Source organism: Falco cherrug, chromosome 14 (genome assembly GCF_023634085.1).
Source record: "Falco cherrug isolate bFalChe1 chromosome 14, bFalChe1.pri, whole genome shotgun sequence".
Taxonomy (NCBI): Eukaryota; Metazoa; Chordata; class Aves; order Falconiformes; family Falconidae; genus Falco; species Falco cherrug.
Genome location: NC_073710.1, coordinates 13389088 through 13407848, shown reverse-complemented (window position 1 = coordinate 13407848; position 18761 = coordinate 13389088). Strand labels below are relative to the sequence as shown.

General features: G+C 39.0%; 1 long non-coding RNA gene across 3 annotated transcripts in view; it reads right to left on the bottom strand.

Moving 5' to 3' along the window:
* Positions 1 to 999: 999 nt before the first annotated feature.
* Positions 1000 to 18761, bottom strand: part of LOC114017783 (uncharacterized) — a 48309-nt gene continuing 30547 nt past the window's right edge. For all 3 annotated transcript variants that reach the window (XR_008735153.1, XR_003563029.2, XR_008735154.1), the window contains one exon: positions 1000 to 18737. This is a non-coding gene — a long non-coding RNA (uncharacterized LOC114017783). The remainder of the gene's footprint in view (positions 18738 to 18761) is intronic.

The following is an 18761-nucleotide window of genomic DNA, read 5'->3' as shown; positions in this document are numbered from 1 at the left end:
CCAGGGTACAGAAGAAGCTTTTTATTCAACTTTTGCATTGCACCTGTTTTCGTCTCTTTGAAGAGCTTTATTTGTGTATGTTACAAGAAGATAAGTTAAATATTATTGGAAATGCACTAACAGGAGTGTATATTTCTTGCAGCTGAACGGCCCGTACTGGCTATGGGATCTGAAAGCACTAAACAAGATCTGAGAGCACGGTATACGCACAATAAACTAAGGATAGATGTCATACTCCAACCTGACAAAGAAAAAAATCATTTTCACTGTCAGTATAATTAATAAGTAACACTTACCACATGGTGACATGAAGGCAGAGGGGGTCAGCGTGGGGAAAGCAGCGTGAGTGGCAGCAGCATGACAGAGTCTGCCCTCCTGCCCAGCGCGCACACGCCACCACCAAGCAGTGGAGAGCGGGAAAAGCCAGCTCCTGGGCTACGGTGCCAGGCTGATTGACTAGCACAGCACACGTGCAAGGAACCACGATAAACATTATAAACCAGACACAAATCCTGGCCTGCTCCATGCCCTCGGCTGTCCTCAAAGAACGATGGCTTCGCAGGCATCGCCCGCCTGCCAGGGCTATTCCTGTGGCTCATCTACACGAACCCCTGAGTGGAGCAGGCCCGCAGCTACTGCTGACTGGAAGGCTTTGCTTCACAGGTTTCCACACCAGCTTCAGGCAAAAACAAAAACTGTTTTCACCGCCTCCGGGACACCAAAGTGCCGGCCAGCAGCCGTGTGCCAAGGGCCACCTCAGGGCAGCGGGCGGGCGCTCCCCAGGGCCTGTGCAGGGGCCCACCCCGCTCTCCTCAGGGGCGGGCAGCGGCTCTGCCACCCCCAGGCGACAGGCATTAGGCTCCCCGGCCCTTGGGAGGGCCCAGCCTGGCACAGGTGCAATCAGTGCTGAATTGGGTCTGGCCAAGCCCCACAGCAGCCCTCACAGCGCGGCGCTTGTACTGGTGGCCGGGAAGGGGGTGATAACACACCAGCGTTTTGGCTGCTGCTGAGCAGCACCCGCACGGCACCAAGGCCGTCTCGCCAGCCCCCCCTCACCTGCAGGCTGGGGGTGGGCACGATCTCAGGAGGGGACGCAGCCAGAGTGACCAAAGGCATATTCCATACCATATGATGTCTGCTCAGATATAAAAGGCAAGAGAAAGGAGGAGGAAGAAGGGGCATTTGTTATTTACGACGTTGGTCTTCCAGAGCAACCGCTACGCGTGCTGAAGCGCTGCTTCCCAGGAAGTGGCCGAACATCGCCGGCTGATGGGAACTGAAGAAAAACATTTTTTGTTTTCCTTCATTTCCCCATGCACGACTTTTGCTATTGCTCCATTAAACTGCCTTTAGCTTGACCCACAAGTTTGGGGTCTTCTTCCTCACTGTGCTGAGGAGCTGGGTGGGCACCTGGCGCCAAGCCTGGATCAGCCCCTGCAAGCGCACATGATTGCAACTGGAAATCAGGTGGGTGGGTGCGTGGGGTAAAGGGGATGTCAGAGCCCAGCTTTCCCACCACAGGGAACAAAAGCCAGAGGCATTCTAGGCGGCACAAAACAAGGTGTTTAATATGAAAAGCAACAGGTTTGGCATGACTGTCACACCCACACCAGCTGCGGCCCACAGTCCAACTGGGGTTGCATGGCAGCCTGGCACCCGCAATGGGGGGGGCCCACCATGCCCACAGACCCCAACACCCCTCCTCAGGTTCTGCCACCTGATGTCTCAGCTGTGACAAGCCGTAACAAGAAAAACATGTCCACAAGACGAGCTCCCAGGTTAAGCAGGTAACACAGCAAACCACCCCGATACCATGCAAATTACACCAGCCTATTCCTCTGCTCTTATTAAAAATGCAAACAAAACTAAAGCATTTGGGAAACCGCAAAATTTGGAGTATTTTGCCTTTTATTTTGTCGAAATTACCAGCCAAATCTGATAGAAATTGACAAATAACTTCTACCTTTAACCTGTAGTCTTTCAGTGAAATAATTGTGAGTTTCTAGTCAGTGAGATATGCTCCAGCTAACACGTTCTCCTCTCTTCAGCACGCTAGTCAAATAATAACCTAATAATAAGCTAGTGTATATGCATTTGGTTACTTACAGGAAGCACATTCCAAACAGCACACATGCATAAAATAGAAATCACGTTGCTGGTAGCCAGTAAAGACTCCCTCTTTGTCCAGAAGCCTATATTTATTTTATAGAGAAGACACATCCTCAGGCCATCCCTTTTGCCATAGTGTTGCAGTAAGGACAACAGTGAAATCCCAATGGCAACTTGTTCACAAAAGCTGTGACACAAGCTGTTCCAGACTAATGCTCAGTGCATCTAAAGCAAATAAACTTGGCCATTATGTAATCATAAATTACTGGTGACTTTCCTACGTTAGTGACAGCATTGCAGTATATGTAATAAATACATTAAAAGAGGTGGAAAATCTGCTGAGCCTAAGCAAAGTACTGCAATATGCTGTGGAATCACTGATAGCTGTAGATGAGCTATGGAGCCAGGTAAGCTTATGGGGTTTTAATGTGTGATTAACTTCTGACTTATATCAAAAGGAAATTTCTGTCCAAGGAATTTCATCCATGAATTTTCCACAGAACTGCCTCAGAACCAATGTATCTGTGTTGCATTATATTTCCAAAGCTCCCTGCACTGCTCCTGTAATTTCAGCTTCCCCTCAGGGGGGCATTTTCTCAGGAGATCTCCCCAGGAGATTTTGGGTTGCATAGCACTCCCATTTTTCCACTTGAGAAATCTGGAAAGAAATGTTTGAGCAAACGCGCAGTTTACCATGCACCATGAATAGCACCCTGGGATAGACTGCGTGACAGATTTAATTCACGTGGCTCAGTTCTTTAGCACACAGAGGTATGCTGCTATCCCTGCATCGCACAACACTGCACGTGCACACACAGCACTTGCTGAGGATGTCTGAAAAGCAGCATTCCAGAAAAAGGGACATGCTGAAAATCCAGAAACTACCAGCAGGCCAAGTTCTTCGCAATTTTTTCACTTCCTGGGTCAGTGGTGCTCCATTATGTGCCCAGGCCTTATTTATGAGTCTTCAAAACCCCTTTTCCAGGATGTCTGTGTCTTCCTTTAAACGGCCAGCACATCAGAAATGCCAGCAGGCAGTAGCTACAGAATGCTGCCAAACAATGTCTAAACAAAAAAACCAGGCCCATAAGGTGAAATCCTAACCATGATGCTGTCATTCTTGTATTCTTTATCTGAGATTTAGCAGGTGTGCAATCTTCTGTTGTTTTTTTTAACAGGTGGAAAATGTCATCTTGTCATGGGAGATTCAATGTAAAACACTCTAATGCTCTGTTGCAGTGGTTTATATATCTCAATGTTCATCACGTAACGATGACATAGAATAACTTTTTCTATTCTCTGAGCCATAATTTAGTTTGTCAGTTACTGGCAAATATATGTCAGTGTTGCACCCCACAAACATGTAAAAATATCACATGTATTGTATTGTTAATAATATGGTTGTAAGTCATTCATGGCAATTAAACTTGCATTACAATTAAATCTCTTCTGACCATGATGTTCCTGTTACGCCGTTTTATTATTGCACAGCGAAAAGTACAAATAAATGTATACCCTACAAGAAAATGTAATGAGATATACTCACTTGTTTTAACTGGTTTTAAACATTGTCCTTTGGAAAGACAAACTGGCATAAAAATACATGATACAAAGATTTCACACCAAAAAGAATTTGGGGGTTTTTGTTTGTTTGTTTATATTCCTCAACAAATATGCCCACTGAATTCCAGTTATATTCCAGTACTAGATATTTTATCTAATAGATATTTTGAGCTTTGGCAGGATATTTTTAACTGTCATTTCCCAGTTGAGAGAATCAATGAAATTATAGTACTATCAGAATAGCATATCTGAATTCACACCCTCAACTAGCATACCGCTTTCCAAGTATTATTTAATATTGTTAGTTTTGTCTTCTTAATTTACTTCTCATAATATATTATGTTGCCTACACTAGCAAAAAGCAGGAAATAATTAAATAACTTACCCAACAAGATTTTCAGACCAAAACTCCTTTTCAAGGGATAGAATAAAGAAAACTCTTCATTGCAATGGACCTAATAACAAACCTTTCCTTCCCATAGCTGTGGTACTATATGTGTAGAAATTTCTGGCTAACTTCCATTTGAGGAGGTGGAAAATATTCCTATTTTGAGGACCTAAAACTTTTTTTTTTTTTTTTTTTTTTTTTGGTACTGGAGTTCTAATATACTTTAACCCCACGTTCTGGGAAGATGAATTCAAACTACAATAAGCAAAGACAAGGAGCACTGGAATGATGGAGGAGCTATTGTAGAAAATAAAAGCTTTGTCATGCTTAGTCTCAGCAAATCAAAGGCTAGGAGTGTTATTTAGAGAGGGCAGTCATATCCTACCAGAAAAGTGAAACCAAACCCTCCAAATACTGTACTTGAAAGGTGGAGCTGGAGTCAGTTATGACAGGAGCTAAGATGTTGTGGCTGTTAGTTACTGAGAGCAAATAGATCTATTGCCCCACAAGGCTTCTTGCAGTTCAGTGTTTGTCCCTTGCCATGATAGTGGAGGGCTTGAGTTATGAAGTGGTCACAGTGGGTAACAGAGGGGACTGAGCCAGGGTGCCGTTTCAAGGTGAGCTACCTCTGCAGGACAACAGCCAGATGATGTCTTACCATTCAGGTGTAGACTTCAAACAAAATGTTCTTCTTTTTTTTTTCCTAAATTGCATTAATTACCCAGTCTTGCCTTGCAGGGAACATTAGTTAGTCATTAAAGCACAGTGGTAGGAATCATAAGGTTGGATTCTCTCTTAACTCTTTCAAAGCTTTATTGTGGCTTTTTTCCTAACCTTCTTCTGTACCACTGGAATCAGTATTTTGCTGTCGCTCACAAGGGAGCTAGCAAATAACTGACAGATTATTGAAATCACTTTCTGAAAGCTCTCCAGGCACCTATCTGCATCTGTAGATGTCTAAATGCATTTAAAATCTGGCCTTAAAGTCCTCCAGATTGGTAAAGCATGGCTAGATAAGTGCTACAGAAGTGTAAAATATTATCTCAGTTATTAAGCATACACGTTTCCTTGGTTACAAGTCAGGCTAAATAATGCCTTTTTTTTTTTTTTTTTGGTGCTACATGCTAATAGGCTTTTGCAAATTAATTAATGTAGAAATTTGGCGTACTAAGAGAATTACTTGAATGATTCCTGAAGGATTACTATTTTTTTAACTTCATTTGCTTGAAACATTGAAAGTAGGCAGGAAATGTCAGGTTGTGTGTCTGAGTCTTTATACTGTACAAAAAAATAAAGTAGAAAAAAAGCTTTTTTTGTTGTACAGAAACAAGGAGAGTCACCAGAGAGCATTTCAGTATTCCATGTTATTCCTGTTGCTAAGGAAACTTTCCTTCATCTGTGCTCAGTAAGAAGACATCCTCGATAATTCCTCCACGGAAGGATGGCATTACAGATCAGTGTCAGAAAAATCAGCTGACAATTAACCAGAAAACTAGCCACTATAAAGTTTTACCAGGAGAGTTCCCCATTTCTTTTACAAAGTCCAGAATGATCTGTAGCAGGGAAGAGCCTGGAGGAACTATAAAAGGTCTGCATGATTACTCTTATCCCAATAGAATTTCCTTCAAGAGGCAAACCAGAAAGAAACAGAATAAAACTAATCATATGGCCTGGGTTTTTTTGGCATTGTCCCATTAGCTAATATCCTGTAGACTCTCAACTGTACTTTCTAAAAGAAAGTAAAAACCTCCCTCACAAATAGACTAGTAAATGTTTACTATCACTACTTAAGCCACCCTAAAGAGAGCAGGAAGTAAAGAAATCATAACAATCTCAGTAGTCTGTAGTAGATTTCACTCTGTTTCATGTGTCCATTTTCAACCCATTACACATGCACCACCATGGCTTTCAGTACCATTGCTCACAAAAAAGGTATCACTTACCGTGAGAAAAAGAGCAGAGTTGTCTCTTATAGAAATAATAGGTGAGGAGTGTGCCATCTAATGTATGTTGCAAGATTTCTTATTCTTATCCAGCAAAGATTTACCTGCTTTCATTACATAAGTTTTGAAATGCAAGCTAGCAGCTAGCTTTATTATGCCCTTTAATACAAATCAAATACTCTAAAAATACTACATTTCCTGGGGGAGTTTGGAATCATCATTCTGCCACACTGCACAACACAGTAAGAAGGGGGGACTTTGCTGTATCTCTCTTCTTACATGCAAAAGGTCTGCTGCTCCAGGACTGCCTAGCTGACCTCCTTTCTCCAGCAGCATTTCACCACAGACACATCGAGAAAGAGTGCAAGAAATGCATTCCAGCATGACTCTGTTCTGACATACTTCCCAGAGAAGGCAGCTTCCAGCAATCACTAGGTTAGAGAGGATTAAACCTATTGCTTTACCCTGTCTGTTTTGTTTAATAGTCACTAATGACCTTATGCTTTGTGCTTTTGTCTAATTGCGTTTTAAAGCCATTTGCACCTTTGCCTAGTGTTAAAATATGCATATCATTGGTCCCAGTAGTGTTGCTCTCATAGCAAATGTGATACACAAGACAGTAGACCAAATTTTCATTTGGTATATGCTTATGCATGGTAAAAATGAGAAAAAGGAAAGAAAGACTATGATACCCTTTCTCTTTCCTGAAGGGAAGCAGTGACTGGCTTATGCTATGCCACTTGTAATATCCACTCAGAAAATATTACGCCTTCTGAAAAGGAGATTAACCTTGCAGGCTTTACCCTCCTTTTCCTACTCCATGTCATGACTCTGCTTTATCAGAATTTCAGATCACGATTCCACCACCTTTGGTAGAAAGTCTATTTCCAGAACAAATTTTTGTTTTCCTCTTTGAAGCCATTTGTTTTGGCATACAATTCCCACCTGTTCCAGAACTGAGATAAATGCAAGTTTCAGCAAAGATACAGTTCACTTCCCCCCTCTATAACCAAATGTAACTCTACAGTATCAATCCTAGGAGATACACAGGTCTAATGCATGCAGAACTAGTCTTTCATCTTTAGGTCTAGATGTGGACTCACCTGACACAACTTAGGAAAAAGCCATACCTTCCCAGCAGCATACTTCCTGAAGAGATTTTTCTCCCTTGATATAAGGGATTTCAATATTATTTTCCTGTTCAAACTCCTTTGTCTTCCAGGATCACAAGGTTTTCTATTGTATGATGTAGAGCTGCTGAGAATAGCTTCTCTTTTTTGTTAGGTATTAATGCATATTAGCCATTTGTAAATAAGGTGCTATTGAAATACGTGCATCTGGATAACGTATTAACATCAACATTTATACCTTGGCTTACAGTTACATCATGGACACAGATAACCAAATCCAGTCCATTCACAGGCCAGTTCCCTCTTCTGATTATTAAGTCTTCTCTGTTTTTCCTTAACAATGTGCATAGCCTTCAGTAGGAAGTCTGTGTATGCAATTTCAAGCCATGAAATGTTCTTTCTTGTTCCTTCTTCATCTCCTGGATGACAGCCCACAAAACAAGCTGAACACATCCAGCACCACTGCATGACCTTCTATACTGGCCTGTTGAACGTGACGACAGCGTTACTTCTCTGGAACCTGCCAAAACAAGTCTTACGCTGTGATGTATAAAACTGTAAGCAATTCCCTCTTTCCAACAAATTGAGAACCTCAAAGGGATACCATTTCTTTTCCGATGGCTTAGGTTTTGCTCATAAGACCCTAGCTTTCATCTTGGTTAGCAGTGAATCTGAAGGAATGGAAAACACTGAAGTATTGTGGTATGTCTGGAATATGAAAGATACATTCTGTTGCTTCTTTGATGTCTCATGAAAGAAAACTGAAAGAATACAAATGCAATATCATTAAAACACATTACTAATCCAGCAGGAATGGAGAGGCTTGCGCATTACAAATTTTTGCTCAATGCTACTTCAAACTATGATTTGTAATCTATTGAGGAAACTGTCAGGAATAATGGCTTTCAATATGACAATTAATTTTAAACTTTATTGAGCGAAATATGGATCACAATTTTTTACCACCATTTTGAGATACCTTGAAGTGGCAGTTGCTGGTTAGAGAACAAAAAGCCAAATGGCATGGTTTAGATATACAGAAAATGGAAGATAATGATGCATGAAATAAACAGAGAAGAATTGAGGAAAATACTGGAAAGTGGAAGTGCAGAAAACAGTTTGACCCACCAGTGAGCCTAGTCCTATTTCTATGGAAATGAGCTCATTACTGCTAATTTTTTTTTTTTAAGCTCCTAGTTGATTCGTGAAGTGCTTTTTGAATTCTGATAAGGGCTTCATGAATCACTGAAAAAAAACATTTGAACAAAATATCTAGAGTCAAATGATTACCAACTCCCATAGATTAATCAGCTGTCTGAGTACTTTATATAACAGATCATGCACTAGGAGAGCCAGCTTTTTTCCCCTGGTATCATAAGTCTATAATGTTTCATTCTGCAAAGAAAAGGAATCATGCTTCTGAAACCTAATTCTGGATGGTTACTCCATCCAAAAGCCTATATTAAATAGGAAAGACATCTTTGATTTTTCTCCCCTGCTGTTTCCATGTTTGATCTGTTTTAAAAATCAGCATCACGAGAATTGGCCATAGAATTGCTCTCAGAAATAAGAGCATCTGTGGTATCCATACAAACAGTGCTTTCACATTTGTAACCAAGTCAGTATTGGCTGTAGGCACCCCTAAGCAGGCAAGGGAAATGCCCCAGGGCCCAACACCGGTTCTTCTTAAACCTTCAGGATGCTGAAATACAAATCAAATAAAGCAATGGATTTAAATAGCAAGTAAACTTTATTTCTTTTATAAATCCAGCAATTTTTTAAGACTGCCTATAGACAAGAGCAGAGTACATGTCTGCGACAGCCAGATTTTTAACTGAATGGTGAATGACTTTACATGTTATACATACAGCATCTACACTGAACATCTTTTATTAATTCTCTTAACACTTTAAAAAAAATGTCTGTGGCAAATTCTGTGACTGTCTGCTAATTCGCCTTGTACTAATTTTCAAGGTGTGTGTAGGTCACTAGCATTCTCCAGCATACATCTTGTAACAATGCACTTGTTAGTAATCACACAAAATAAATCTAACCCTGTTGCATGTAAGTGCGTTGTCTCTCTTTTCCAAAACACCTCACAATTAAAAACGACTGTATATCATACTTCAAAGGTGACAAATAGAACAGAAATAACCAGTCCTCATCAGAGATGCACAGGTCATGGTGTCCTGTCATGTGCATTCATTAAACAGTTATAGGACTCTGCACTGTTCATTTCAAACAATGGGTTAAGTGACATTTGAAGTGTGAGTAATTGGATTGTCTTTTAAAAACTTTAGAGATGGGTGGACATGCACACACACACATACACACACCCGCCATTCTGCAGTTATGGCAGACCTTAGATGATTTTCATTTTAAGACCAACAGGAGGCTAAGAGATAAAGCTCATGATAATTTACATGAGGTATTACACTGGTGTAAATAAGAAATAATTCGTCATATATGACTCCACTGAACTGGCAGAGACTTAGACTGATTTAATTTTTATAGAATGCAGAATTAATTTTGGAAGAAGGTTATAAAATTATAAAGCATTATGCTATTCAGTTGATAGCATTATTAATAATGCAAAGACAGTACTTTCATTGTATATGCTCCTATACATTTGGGCAGGAGTTGTGAGACACCAAAGCTGCTTTGTTAAAGTACTTCCAAGGTTTTCTTTTCGCATCTCACATTTCTACACTTCTCAGGGCACCAGAAGCCTAAAGAAATCAGCATTTGAAGAAAAAACAGACAGAGGATTGATGTGGAAAAGGAAAATATCAAAAAGCTATTTCTCTTAGCCGTGAACTCTTATGACAAACTTGTAGAGGTGACTACAAGTCTGGAGTGAAAGTTTGTGTGCTCTGCTTATGAAGTGCAAACTGAAGGTCCAAAAGCACTCTGGTATTTCTGAGACCTTACACTCCCAGGCTTTTTAATTGCATCTTGATTTTTGACATTCTTGATATCTCATTTCCTAGTTCCCTAAGGGAAGACTATGTTGTAGGATGGAAGAACAATTCATTATTTTGGGTTATTGAGAAAAAGATAAACAATAACAAAGAGATTATTTTGTCTTTATTTATTTCCACTTATAGTTGGGAGTAATGATACTTTTTTTTCTATTCAGTTCTGAATTCAAGATGATGACACTCATTCAAACTAAATCAAAATACAATAATATAATTACAAATTAACAAAGAGCAGTATTCCCTTACGCGAGGTGCAATGCAGACATACACCATGTAGTTACCATTCCAAAATTTAAAGGACAGGTGAAGCAGAGGAAAATGGTAAAAACAGAAGTATCTTGTTTAGTGCTGCCAATCAGATATTGGGGAAGAAACCCCTTACTTTCTTCTGTATTTTAATTATTTCTATGGGGTTGTTATAACAGAGACAAAGATTTCAAAAAGTGAAAACTGAAATCACTGGGAAGAGAGAAGTGATCCTGGGAAGGAGATTAAGTTTGAGGTAGAAATACGCTAAGGAAGGCTGCTGGAAACAGTAGTGAGTCAGCACAAGGTAGAATGTTCAGAAGAAAAAAAAAAAGTATTGCTCTTACATCTCAAATCATGCTATGCCCCCCCTGCTCTCTCTCACAGTTTTGGTTAGGCGAAACTACCCCCTTTCACAGCTGTACTTCCTAGCTCGAGACAGAAAACTCCACTTCAAGTCAGAGTCATCATGGAAGCCCACATTTTTTTTAAAAAAAAGTAGATGCAATACTGAATATTTACAGAGTTTGCAATTGTATTTAAGTATTAAAAAAAACTCTTGAGCAGATTGTGGCATATTCATACTGTAAAGATAAGGTACAATGTGCAAAGTTGAGTTAGAATTTGGATTTACAGACTTCATAAATGCTATTTGAATCACAAAGATTACCTGTCAAAACAATTTATAGTTCCTTTCCTCACTGAAGTCCTTTAAGTTCTTTTGCCTAATTTTGTTTTAAGGGTAAGAATTACATAATGCAGAAAATTACAGTTATGCAGCTTTGTATTACATACAAGGCTCAACCGATACTACAGAAAGCAAAATAGTCCACTTCTGCTGAAGAAATTTCACCAGCAGAAATCTACTTTGTGGAATTCCACCTGGCTTAATACAGTAACTGGAAGAACAGTATCCAAGCACTCTTTGCACAGCTATAGTCCTTTTTTCTCCAGATATTTAAGTAGCTGGACTTTATTCTTCTATTTGCCTGCACTTTTCTACTAGTATTTCATATTAGTTTGCCTTTTTCAACAGCCATTTGATTGGGTAGGCATCATACTTTTCCCATTTTGGTTTCAGTGTTTTAAGAATACTAAATCATAAAAAGTTATATTAAAAAGAAAATGCTTCTGTTTTCTCCTAGTTAAAAAAAAAAAATAAATCATACAGAAATGTGAATGGGTCATAATTCTTTGTCCCTTTTTCTCTCCAGGTTAGAATATGGACAGGAGACAAGCTCATATGGGAACCCAAGTTTTGGCCAAACAAACCGTAAGGCTGGCTGTGCCACGGGCTGAGACTGACATTCTTGTTTAGCTCCCAACAGCAGCACTTAATTTCCTTAAAGGGGGAACACCGTTGCCATAACGCAGGTGTCCCAACCCACCATTTCTTGAGGGCTACAAGTATTCTCTAGCATAATGGTTTTTCAATAAACATTTAGCTAACCACACAGCACAGGTTTTGCTTATTTAGAGCTACTAGGTGACGTTAAGAGACTTGATGCACAAGAATAAATAGCTTCCCAATACCCCTTTTGCAGGTAAGCAAGTGTTTCATGGACACTCATGATTACAGTGCATACTGAGAGACGTGATGCCTGGATAAGGCAATCTTTGTGTTACAGCGTGGTTTGCTCTGTAACGTATTTGATAGTTCTGTCATTAAAGGTTTCAGTAAAGAAGCTTTGGTGGCTTCAAAGAGTCATTTAAAAACTTGTCCATGCTACCTTAACATGCCACAAAAATAAAACAACAGAGCTACTTATTCCGAGTTTTAGCCAAGATAACACTACTTATGTGTCCACAAAGAGCAGCTGTAATGCTTCGCCCACCCAAAATATTCAGGTCTACTCGTGCTATACAATAAGCTAGAAACTCTTTATTAAAAAAATATTTACAGAGATGCCTCAGTTGTGTTTCCTTGCTGTGTGCACAGAACATATTATTCTTTCAGATTCCCTTTTTTCCCCCCAGGATAGACACATGCATGTTTACATTTTAAAAAATCCCCAACATATAACAATCCATGGTCAGTCAATATAAACCCACCAGAAAGATAATATCATTGATCCAAATACACAGTCCTGATAAAGTTAGTGCCCTGAATGACTACATAAGACTAAGCAAGCCAGTACTCAAGCGTTTTTTTCCTTTTAATTGTATTGTGCCTTCTCTATCCTCCTTAGGAACATAATAAAATACTGCATTGTCAGTCTCTATGCCCTTTGCCTTTGCTCTGCTGTAGTATATTTACACCTCTTAAACAAGTAAGCTGAATTAAAAGCATTTACTCAAAACCTTTTTTTCTGTAATACTGATTACCAGTGTTTTCATCTAGAAAATTTTGAGTATGTTTCAGTTTTCATCATATTAATGTTGACAGACCTCCTTTATCATTACTTTAATTAACAGCAGGTAAGGGAGGCAAAGTGAGTATGATGCTATTCTACTTGATTTAAAGTCTGCTTGTGAGACTCTCTCTCAACTCGTAGTTGAAATTGTCTTATCTCATACATTCCCAGGATTACTGTTTCATGTAAATGTCATTTTTGCTGTCCAAAACATTAAAAAAAAACAACCCACACCAGTGTGATACAAGTACTGTCTCTTTCCAAGAGACATGAGGGAAGCTGTATGTAGGCTTTTGATCAAAGACAAGATCCTGACTTCAAAGTAACACCTCATCTGTAAATATATTACTCAGTACTCTTAGTAAAGAAAGGGAGACTCCTTGATTTCAAATAACCTAAGGCTAATACGGTGGGATTTGCCCGCATTCGCAGAGTTTAATCTTACTTCTCTGAATACTTATAGATAATTAGACACAAAGATTTTAAAGACTTTGGGTCGTAATCTCCTCTTATTTATGTAAGTCTGACAGACCGTAGTCCAGTATTTCACTGGAAGAACACCTGGCTTATTGTGGACTGAGAGAAGAATGTGGAAAATTTACAAATTTCAGAAGCATCTGAGAATTATTTTAAACCTAGGTCTTCCACATATAGCCACAGAAAGCAGTGGCTAGACACCTGCAGATGCTCTACCACTAATTTGATTGGGGTCTTCTAATATTTTTTGTATCACTAATAGAGATGTCTTCATTATTTCTTTCATTGCTGCAGTCTAGAAAAGCACAACAAAATTCCAGATTATCTTCAATGGCTTTGAAGACACTGGCAAAGGACATTAAGTTATTTCATAGTATGCTAATCAGCATGGACCATGGTGGTAACAGATCATATAAACAATACTATTTAAGAGCCAGCTACAAGGCTGCTAATTGCACATGCAAAGAAGTAGTTTTGAGTGGGCACAGAGGGGGCAATTTTACCATCAACTGACAGTATAATCAATAGTGTGAGTGTGCAGATGCCACTCTCATCTGTATGTAGCCAACAGGAAACAGCCTAAGGCACTGAAATCAATGACACTTTTCTGCACAAAACCTTTTTTTCTCCAGAGGAAAAAAAAAACCAAACGTAATTCAGCGATCTAGGTATTGTTTATAAATCATATTAATTTCATTAAATTAAAAAAAATAATAATCCAGCTATTGGAAAGAACCAAATTTTGGTTTTCAGGATTCTAAATGTTGAGGTTATTCTAAAACATCCTGTTGTTTTACTACAACTTCTTATGTCTCTCAAAAGTAGAAACAAAATTTTCCATGTACCTGAAGTGAATGTTCAATATGCTATACAAAATGTAAAAGCTGTTACTTCTAATTAGGGATTAAAACCTCTTGAACATTCAAGACTGTTAATAAGATGAAACCAGCCTTTGTTTCTGCCATATTTACTCTCAAGGTGTGCTGCTTCTCATTTTCACTAAGTGTATTTGCTACAGTAAATGCATAGCAAAAATAGCTCAGAGTTCCTTGTCTGGATTTGAAAAAGATCATTTCCTCCTAGGTTTCTACACAATATTTTCACTATCAAAAAGTCAGAAATTTAGTATTTCACCCCATCTTCTCCTTCCTTCCCACACAGCTTACAAGTGTTATTATCATGACAGGCAAGAGCAAAGCTCTGTATGTTCTCCACGGTGTGCTACACTGCATGCATCCATAATGCAGTGCTCAGCTGTCTCTGCCTCCCATCACACCCTGCAGTGCCTCACAACCTGCTCTTTAGGAGAGACGGGAGCAACTTGCTTTCACTGTGTCAGCTACAGTAATATAATTGCCTTATGGACATCTGGGCCATACAGCAGAAGGTGTAGGCAGGAATGTACAGCCCCAGCATTTCCTAGCTCCTTCACATGACAAGAAAATGCCTGTTTGTGCTCTAAGTGTATCTGAGACTTGCGTCCAAACAACAGGCTTGTCCAAGGCAAGAGACTTATGGCAAATGTGACCCAAAGAAGGTGGTTCCCATCCTTTCTGTACCAGAAATCTAAAGTAAAACATTTCTCAATGTGAAAATGCAGATCGTGTGGCAGCTTTCTTGTTAGAGGTCTGCTCGAGACTTACAGCCATGGAACAAAACAAAACACGAGCCACTAAGTCCTACAACATTTATATAAAATTTGACCCTACAGAGATGTCCCCAATTTCCACAAAACCAGATCAGACACTTTCTGGACTTGTGCCGTAAAGACCTGACAGTCGCTGTTTGTGCCATTCGCACGGAGTACATATCCTTTAATATGCTTGGTTGCATTTTGCCATCTTTATACTACTGTCTTGCAGTGAAACTCCCACAACTTCTTGACGGGTGAAAAATTAAACGGTATAGCAGGCACAGAGGGAATTTGCAGTTTGTATAAGATTAGACTTAGCTGAAAAGCTAAAGGCATACCTGGAAACACTTTTAAAACATATAAAATTCATGAATACTTTTCAGTTTGCAGCTCAGACATAAATATGTGTAATGGGCATGTAACAGACATCTTACCTCGCCAGCATGGATATGTATCTGCTGCTTCAATCTCCCTTGGAAGCAAAGTGATTTAATGTGCTTTGCCTGGTAAGTCACCCTCCAGCAAAATAAATTTGATTTCTGCTGCAATCAAAAGGATTTAAACAAAATCACCTATCAGTTCTCCCTAGGTTTATTTATCCAAACGTCCATTTCAGTCTTTCTTTTCAATATAGAGAAATTATACAAGGTTTGTTTGAGGCAATCTTTACAATTCTTTAAGGATAGGTGTGAACTAGTCTTAGATGACTACATCATTCACATGCATCATATTTCCCGAGTCTGTGGTTACATGCAGCTCTCTGTAAGTCACTTACCCTGTTACGCTCATTTGCATCTCTCTGTCTCCTAAAAGCAAAGGTCTGGCAAGGAAAGGAGAGGGGACTCTGTGTTTCCTACCACTCTCCCACCATGCCCTGCACATACCATAGTCAGAAATTTCCAAGTGCATTAGTCTCCAAGTAAACAAGTAGAAAAAGCAGCCATGTGCTATGAAGCAATATCAGCTTTTAAAAGATATATTTCTAATTCTAAGCCTGTAGGTAAAGTTTTACATAATTGCTCCAGCAAATTTGTAGGCCCAGTCTTGGTGATCATTCAGTATCAGTGTGGAATTGCAGAGGTGCCAGACATACCTAATTTCTCTTTCCTTGTGTTATGACTAACTGCTTCAGGCATCACATATAGTGCATGAAAATCATTGCAAAACACCCTTTTGCTCAACAAAATACATTTTTAACCTTCCTGCTCTTTAACAATATTCAAACCATCAAAAGTAACCTCCTGCTAATTAGTTTTGACATATGATTTATTAAACAATGGAATCAGAGTATTTCCCATAAAAGAGAAACTGGCAGTAATATTTCTTAATTCAGACACGCAGGGTCTGCACGATTAATAAACCAGTGTAATAGTGTCCTGTGACCATGATTTTTTCACCTGTCGTTACTGAAGAAAATTGTCTAGCAACCACTGAATGCTCACACAGAATAGGTCATGATTATATTTTTCCATTAATTCTCCATGTCATAATGTTAAAATGCTCAAATCAAGGACATCTCAATGGATATTTAGACAAAGAGCAAGCTTCTTTTTTCTTCTACAGTATTAAACAAATTATTTATTCCACTCGATTCAAACAGATAATTTTAAACAGTATTTCTAATAAACTTTAGGCTAATACGTTGAGAATCGTGTTTCCCATTTAAAACTGTACAATTTTCAAAACCGCCTAAACCTAGCAGCTCTTATTGTTATACTTGCTCACAAATCTTCATAAAAACTCACAAGGCGCTTCAGAAAATACTGATTCAGCAAATATTTCACAGCACTATCTTAATTTCAGCAAATTTACAACTTCAGGATGTACTATCACATATTTTAGCCCAGAATGAGGGAGGACTTACCTGTCCACAGAGATCACGTTGTGCAGACAGCTGCAGGAGGTCAGAGCCCAGCTCTAAAGCAAGGAATTTGAACCTGAAATCTTGCACTGGGATTCTCAGGATCTGATGTCTGACAATTAATTTTTTTAAAAAAAGGTATAATCAAGTTCATCAAGGAAATGGGAGCTAAGGCTCTCAGACTTCCAGGATCCTCTATCCCACAGAACAAAATACTTACTGAAATCTGAGGAACTGTGTAGGATCTGCAGATACTGGAGGCTGAGAAGAAGTCTGTGAAAGCTGAAGTCAGTGAACTCTGTTTCAACTCAGAAAACTAAAGCTGAAGTGGGTAGTTTTGTTTCTATGATTGTTTGATTTGTTGGTTTAATACCTATGATTTGAAAAGTTCCTCCACAAAATTCTTAACAATTCCAGGTAACATTGTGAATCATAAAAAAAAAAAAAAAACAAACCAACTTTTCCTAAATTAATTTTCCCCAGAATATATCTACCAAAGTTTGGGATCTGTCCTTCAAAGTAGGACGCTGTACTGGAAAAATTAGGTCACTGACTTGTTTCCTCATTGAACATTTGAGAATCAGGCTTCCATTTGCCTAGGAATTCAATACCAGTCAAGTAACTTTCCCTACCGCTCAAGCATCTCATATTCCATCTCACTGGAATAAGAATGAAATAAGAATGTACCTGATATTTTCCACAAGTATTCTGCATCTGTTTTCATATAATATTTTACGCCCAATTTGGGTTACAATCGAGCTTAATTGTGCCAAATTATCAGCAGGCCATCTTTTGCTTGAAATCTTTTTCTTCTCTCTACTGTCATTTTTACAGGCAGCTCAGCAGATAATTTTATGCTACTGCAGTCACACAAGGCAGATTCTAATATTGATCTGAATTTTCCCCTTGAATATGATTTGCATTCTTAGCCTGATCTATTTTTTTTTCTTCCCATAGAACATGATTTACATTCTTATGTCTGGCTGCTTCATTCTAAAGCCATCTTGAAAAAGTCTCTTTCTAATCATCCTTCTATATTCATATGGGAATAACTCTTCCTACCGATGCTTAGGAGAGGAAAATCTCAAATAAATTGACGCTATTCTTGCAGACTATAATGACTGGAAACTGTATTTGTTGATGGAAATTAGAAACTTTTTTATAGCTTACTAATAATCTAGCTTTGGGACAGCTAATTACTAGGGATTGTTAGGTCTGAATACCGAGGAAGTGCATTCAATCTTCCGGCTGGTCTAAACAGGAAAAAAACAGCAAGATCAGCCAAAGACCATCCTTGTAGCACAGTAGTCTCCAGTACAAAAACCTTGTTTTACATGAAGCAGGAGAGATACATTTTCCTTGGATTAAACATAAGTAGGTTGGGGAAAAATTAATTTCCCTGTAACCATGGCCTATTTCTGCCTGCGCTCCCTACCCATTGCACATGTGTTAGAGGGGGCATCTTCATTCAGATCTATGAGCATGGCCTCGCTCCTTTTGGCCTGTTGGACACCCTGCAGAGGACACCCTCCTTCCTTCCAAGGCTAGCTCCTCTTTCCTGAGACACAGAATTGCACCCTTCAGGGACACAATCCATTATATCTGACTACCAAAATGAAGGGGGAACTAATAAAATCAAAATGTTTAAGTCTCATGAATTTTGCCCGAATTTAAATGAACACCTGGGACAATGATCAGCGATGCTTCTCAGCTGATCTTCCTAAGTTCATTTCCTTTGTGATCTCAGTTTCTAAAAGCACCTATTTTTTAATTTATTTTTCTTTTAATATGAAAAGAAAGATGCCTTCTCAAAATTCTTTCTGTGAGGTCTGAATGACAAAACCTAATTTAACTTTCTACTTCATTGCAATCCCCTTACCATTCTTACATTCATCTTTTTCCACTTAATCTTTATTCACTAGCAGTAGTAAATATTATACTTACAGTTCTTGAACACAGCTGACATATGACAGTTGTTCAAAAACACTGGAAGAGGAGGAATAGGAAGCCACGTTTCCCTAGCATTCTTTGTAGTAGAAGTATTGTATCACACTAGAAAGACAATAAAGAGGTTTT